Here is a 7,080-nt window from a genome sequence, read left to right as displayed (position 1 = left end):
TATATATAAACATTTTGTTTTAAGAGGTCACCTGATGTTTCTAAACTTTATGAAGCCATGGGTACATGTCAGTATCCATGATCAAACAGGATCAAGCTGATAGAAGTATCTGTCTTTACCAGTGTCAAACCTGAGATCCTCCCTGGCTATACTTGAGGTGACCAGATGCATGAATGCTTATACCCACAATTCATTAGCCAGTGTCTATCAGTGGAGACAGACAACCTGAAAGACAATAAAAGAAGATACTTTGGAACATTGCCCAAATTGTCTCCCAATCCCTCTCCTCCAGAGTGTCCTCTGGAGACCCTCATCATTTTTTCTTGAGCAACCATGAAAAGATGGCACCTGCTGGATTAATCATTACCATCTTATCTTCACGAACATGGCTGGGGTAACTGTATCTTCTCCTTCTTTAAATTTTATTTTATTAATGACCATCAAGGAGGGGGAGTCCATTTGGACTGTTCATTGTACCAGTGTGACTCTCTAATGCCCTGTCACCTTAATGGATGCTTTCTGCTTGTTGCCTGGTTAATTTTATCCTGCCTGTGCAGGACGCACCACCCATAAGACCTCTGGAGCAAATACTGTCCCCCTGTATCAGGGAATTCAGTTAACTTCTACAGTTGTATAAGTTAGGGAAGATTTCCTAATCTAGCTCACTGATGGGCTGACTCTTGATTAATTCCCTTAAATGTTCCCCATAATAATTTATTAAACATAATATTGGACTAAGTACCTATAATCTGGAGAATAAAGAACACAGAAAACAATGGTACCTAAGAGAACTTGGAAAGAGACAATATCAGAATGCTCTTTCCCTTCAGAAACTGACAAATACATTATGCAAAACAATATAAGAATTCAAAATAGTCACTTTTAGAAATCAGTAAATATACAGTATAAAAGATGTCAAAATCCAAAATAATCCCTTTAAAAACAGATAAATGTCATGGAAAAATGTAAAAAATCCCAAATAGTGCTTTTTAAAAACCAGTAAATACACCATAAAAGAAGTTAAAACCTTAAAGAATTCCCTTTAGAAACAGGTTAAAATTTAAACTCCCATTGTAGAGGTCTGGTATTTCCTCCTTAGTCTGACATAAAAATGCACTGACCTTGTTACAAGGTAATAGAGACTGTGTTGGAATCTCTTGGTTTTTATTTTTATGATCCTATAAGGAATCCAAGGTGAAAACCAAAATGGAAATAAAACATTGTAAGAGAATTAGGACATCTGATTACATGCCTGAAGTCCTGAGAATTCCCAGGTTATCATGAGCCCACATTGCTCAGTGGCATTAGTAAGTTTCTGGACATTGTCATTTTTAATTATGTCATGTGATTGGCTTAATTAAGATGGTGGTAAGGCCACACAGGTCACCACCATTTTGAAAATGTTACTATCGAAGATGGAGATCAAGTCATGTGGCTGTCCCCATATTGGTCATCAACCAAGATGGAAACGAGATCACATGGCAGCCTCCCTCTTGATGAGGTGGTGAGCCATGATGGTGATCAAGCCACATGGCTGCCTTAGTGAGCTCAGCTCCATGATAAAATGAACCTGTCCCCCATCCAGATACAAGCCAGTGGGATTCACATATCTCACAGATTAAATGTTTACAGTCACACCTTTTTTTACTTTTAGAAAGCACCCAGTTTTTAGACTTGATATATCAGGATAAATTACCCAGATATGTAGGCCCCAAATAGGAAAGCAAATGTATGAATTCATGTTCTCAAACCAAGGAAGGAAGTCCATGTCTTTTACCACCTATTGCAACTGTGAGTTTGAAGCGATGTCTTCTGGATCTCATTCTTCCTAGACACCAGCTGTTGCTGGGAAAAAAACCCCACGAGGGCAGCAGAAGAAATGGGGAACTGTCTCCAGCACACATTGTCGAGCTGTTGCTCTGAGAGCCCATGTCTTACCTGAGCATAGCATGTGACTCTTCATTTTGCTAAAATTAAGATGCTTAGATCCGGTTAGAAAAACAGCTGTCTTGGGACCACATGGTCTAAGCATTGCTTGGTGCCCAAGAGGGCCTGAGGCCTAGTTTCTAAGCCCTTCTGCTCTCACCTTCTTGTCCCCATCCCAGGTTCTTGGAGAGAACCATTAGGGAGAAAAAATATGGGTATTTGTTATTTTTAGATGCATTAGATTTGAGTGCATTCATTGGCACAGAGGTTCACAAAGTCAAGTGAATTATTAGATTTTTTTTTCCTAAGGATGCTAAGAATCATTCTGAGATAATACCATTATAGTTGTATTGATGTCGTGACATTCATTTATTGAATCAGTCATTCCTTCAGTATTTATTACCACATAATGTCTAGCATTGGCAATATAGGAGAAATACATGTACATACAAACTATGACCCTTGGTCAGGTACCTAGAAATATTCATGTGGCTCAGGGTAAAATTGGTAGAGTTGTTGATTTGTAAATCACAGCAAATAAAATGTTAGCTGAAATTTTTATAGTCAAGGATTATGAAATCCCCAAATGTGTTTCTACAGTGAACAAAGAACAAGACGTGACACCAAAGGAGGCACAATACGAAGAGCAAGGGGAGGTAGTGGGATATGAACAGCCCTGGCAACATGAGGACAAGGAGACCCAAGTCAGGGAAAGACAAGCAACCGAGTAAGGGCAGGAAGTGGGACTGGGGTTTGGCAGTGTGAAGGCTACGTCTTCGTATCCCACACTTTAGACTCAATCTACTGGCCTTGATTCTGAGGCGTATTTGATTCTGGACCATGTAGTCTTGCCTAAGGGTACTTGACTCTTGGCAGAGTCATTAGGAAAATCACTTTTCGGATTCTGGATGCTTCTTTCATTGTGTGTGGTATTAGGGATCAAACCCAAGGCTTTATGTATACTGGGCAAGCTTTACCATGGAGATAAATCCCAGCCCCTACCTCCTATTTTTAAATTTTATTATTTTTAAAACAGTATTAATCTAGTCAGGCTAGTCTTGAGCTCTCTCTGAAGCCCAGGCATGCCTTGAACTCACACTCCTCCTGCCTTGGCCTTCCCAATAGCTGCAATTCTGGTCTGTGTTCTGTAGGCTTCTTTTCCAGTGCTAAGCATGGAACGTCCCCATACTCTGTGTACACTTCTTTAGGTCCACCCATATGCTCCTTACACAGAACCGTCATCCCACTCTGCCAGGCTTACTCACTCCAGGGCCCTGACCAGTCACTCATGAGTCTCTATATACAAGTCAAGTCTCTTCTAATGGTCATTTGCAGAGCTGCTCTGGGATGCAATAACAATTCATTTTTAGTTTGCACCCACATACTGAGTTGATCCATCCACAAATGAATTTTTCTTCAAGAGGAAACAGAAAAGAGTCCAGGAGTTGATTAATAATTGTGAAACAAGGGGAAGCAGCTGTGATAGTGGCAGATGCTGTGGATACTATGCTTGTGCAGTTTCTTTATACCCTTCAGGTTTCTTGTTTGACCACTACCATACCACACCCATTTTATGGTTAACTGTTGTTGGAGTCACCTGACTGTGGTGATTCAGTTAGTGGTATATTGGTAAATACTTTCTTATTACCTCTAAAATATTATCCTGGTTTGTAGCTCTTGCTGAGTTCTATGTTGTAAATATTTCTCCAATGACGAATTCAAGTGCAAAATGTTGTCAAAGAATATAGAATTGGGACTAGACATGATGGTACAGACCGTCTCTAGCACATTGCCATGCTAAACTAGTGATGTGTTCTGTGATGTAAATAGTGTAGCTTTGCTCTGGAGCCCTAAAAAATGTGTATTTTACAGAACATATTTTGTTACCATGAATAACTGTAGTACTATAAGTCCAGGTTACAAGCACCCTGAGACTAACCCTTTCTTACTCTATGCTCTACTTAACACTAATATTTCTTTGTGTTGTCTGACAAATGGGTTGTTTGGGCACTCTGCTGTCTTACACGCTGCTTCTCAAATTTAAAGAATCCTACCAAATATTATGGCTCTTTTTCAGTGCTGAGAGACAATTAATAACTAATTCTTTACTTTGGAAAAGATATTCCAGGATGCTCTGAACATTAAGCCTCCCCAAACTCTACCTGTGTGAAAGGCCAAGCAGTCTATGTTGCCTCATCAGATACAATTAACATGACATTCTCAATATAGTGGACCAGTGTGATGTTCTGCAGAATGTTTAAACTACTCAAGTCTCTTCTGATAGTATTATGACAGACAGCAGGAGAATTAGCATAGCCCTGGGGCAAGACTGTGAATGTCCACTGGGAACTAACTCTAAGCCTTCTTCCTGACAAAAATGAAAGAGAAAACCAACAATGGTCTGTTCAGTGATGGCATGCCAGGTAGTCAGGACTGGATTAATCTCCTAAATGATAGGTGGTACAGCAGCATTAGCTGAAGCAACGTAGTATTCCTAGTAATGGGTTTCATTATAGGATTTTTCTTTACTTTTTTCTTCCCTCCCTACCTCCCTCCCTCCCTTCCTCCCATTTTTTCCAGTAATGGGGACTGAACTTAGGGCTTCTTGCATGCCAGCCAAGTGACCGATCACTGACCTACATCCCCTAACCAATTCATTGCAGTTTTCCATGATCTATCCTCTTTTTGTGTACTAGTTCTTTAAATGGGATCATACTGGGGGCTACCACTCCGGTGGCGATTCTATACTTTTATATGTTTAGATATGGTTAAATATGCAAATGTTTATTGTTGTGTCTCAGTTCTGTATAGTGTCTACACAACAACATCCTGTGCAGCTCATATCAGCCTAGCAGCAGTAGGCTGGACCCTGTGACTTCTGTGTATAGTAGGCTACACAATTTAGATGTGCAGTGCATGACTGCGTATGTAAAGCTGCCCATCTGCCATGCCCCTCAGAACAAAATGTTCCATGAACCATTCCCGTACATTTTGTGGGTCAAAAACTGCTGACGCATCCTAAACTTTCCACATATTACAGCCATTCTGTTCAACTCCTTTTGGTGGGTGTGTGCTGGGAACTAGATTCTGCTAATCTCAGATCCTAGCACAGCCACTGCTATACCGTCTTCATCTATCATTATTCCCAGTTTTTGAGTGACACATGTGTCCCTTCAACTTTACTCCCCTGTCTTCTTGGGCTCTTTAAGGAATGTGGACAGTTGCAGGGTTTTCTGTCTCACAGAAGAGACCCTGTTTCTTGCATGTACACGTCTTTGAGACTTTTAAGCCCTTACTGCATCATTTGCCACAATGAACCTGACATCTCTATTAGGCAGGCCTTTCTTTTTTGAAAGTTTCCAAAGACCATTCCAATAGCCTGCTATAACTGGCACTTGCTGGGATGCTAAACTCTGTCACTGGAAAGTTTCACCAGTGAAAATATCCCCAAATGCACCTTTTCATTCACTCCCCCTTGGTCTAGCTTCCCGTAGGAATTGCTCCCAGGTCTGATGGTAGCTTGTTATCTGAAACTTTATAGGCATATCTCTTCTCTTTCGCTCAAGCTGGTCCAGCATTTCCTGAGTCAAGTTATGCCGAGTTTGACCACATTTATGAGCCAAAAGGAGATGGTGCAAATCCTAAGAAGGGCAAGAAATGTCATCCAAGCTACTCACCTCATTTGAGGCCCTGTACAACACTGTATGTGTGTATGTGCATGTGTGTATATATGTGTATTCACATGTGTGCACATGTACGTTGTGTGCATGTATGCATATCTAGTTCTCTCTTCCACTGAGGGAGAACTAGCCATTTCTTTAGGCCTATAGATTCAAAACAACCCCAGGATTTTACCTTCTAATCTGTGTCTTCACTGATATCCCATCCACATGTCAGGTCTCCTTTCCTACCAGAGACCTGAGTTTGCACAGGAGACTTCCCTAAGCAGAAGACTGAGCTGACCTTGAAACTCTGCTGACAACTGAGACCTGTCCCTGTTCTTCAGTTGTGGTTGATCCACCAGAAGGACAGGATGTTCCATTTAAATGCAAACCAGGAGATCCTCTCACTCTCACACTGTTAATTTGTTAACAGCTTGAGCCTGTCATTCTTTTCTTCTTCTTCTTTTTTTTTCCTTAATCTATGGTGCTTAGCAACAGCCAATCAATTCCTCAGTTCTTATAGTTGCGATTTTCCATGTCTCTAAAACACTCAGATTATCATTCCAGTTACCACATCCTCTTCCGTTTGTGTCACACCTCAGGTCACCGCTGGGGAAACAGGCTGCCAGTGCTCTCCTTGTCATCACTAGTGATGGACTCCTCATTGGGAACCAGCTGGAAAATGGACAAACTCCAGATTCTGTGTCTGTAAAGTCAGCTTCCTAGAAACACTTTCAGGCAGCAGTTGTCTTAGACTGGATTCTCCTGAGCAGTGCCTGAGACAAGGACCCTCGTGTAGAGGATTTATTGGGGTGTGCACTACGGAAAAGGAGAGCAAGGAAGGCAGAATGGGGCCATGGGAAAGTGGCAGGCAAGAGTGTAGTGGAGACCGTCTTCATTATGATCCCACATAGTAAAGGACAGATTGCATGACAGAGTTAGTCCCACACTGGGACAACACTTTGTGTAACCCAGGTCAGCAGGTTATTGGCAGAGCCAGCCCTGATGGGGGAAGAGGGCTTTCCAGACAGCCTGGCTCCCTGTTGATGCAGGGCACGTCTCTGGAGTAGAGATGGACTGTCAGCCAGTTCCTCCAGTCGCAGCAAATAGGAAGTGGAAACACCAGTAAGACGGATCTAGGTGCCGGCAGCATCCACAGCAACAGTGCGGAGCTACTGAGAAATACCATGATCAGCAAATTCTCTGAGTTACTCTGTGTCCTAATTAAGAAATACACCCTGGGGCTGGAGAGGTGGCTCAGCAGTTAAGAGCACTGTCTGCTCCGATCCCGGCACCCACATGGCGGCTACGAACCGTCCTTAACTCCAGTTCCAGGGGAATCCGAAGCCCCCGTCTGATCTCTGCGGCATTGCATGACACGGGTGCACTCACATTCATGCAGGCAATACACTGGTACACATAAAATAAAAATAATAAAATAATTTTTTAAATTTTTTAAAAAACTGAAGATTCTTAAAGTGAGGGATAACTT

The 7,080-nt window shown here is 41.9% G+C and overlaps 1 protein-coding gene across 2 annotated transcripts in view; it reads left to right on the top strand.

The window, feature by feature from the left end:
* The window catches only part of Pde4b (phosphodiesterase 4B), a 661,174-nt gene that overhangs the window by 164,609 nt on the left and 489,485 nt on the right, over positions 1–7,080 (top strand). The gene's annotated exons all lie outside the window — the stretch shown is intronic.

Source organism: Nannospalax galili, unplaced genomic scaffold (genome assembly GCF_000622305.1).
Source record: "Nannospalax galili isolate Female #2095 unplaced genomic scaffold, S.galili_v1.0 scaffold553, whole genome shotgun sequence".
Classification (NCBI taxonomy): Eukaryota; Metazoa; Chordata; class Mammalia; order Rodentia; family Spalacidae; genus Nannospalax; species Nannospalax galili.
This window is presented reverse-complemented; position numbering and strand designations above follow the sequence as displayed.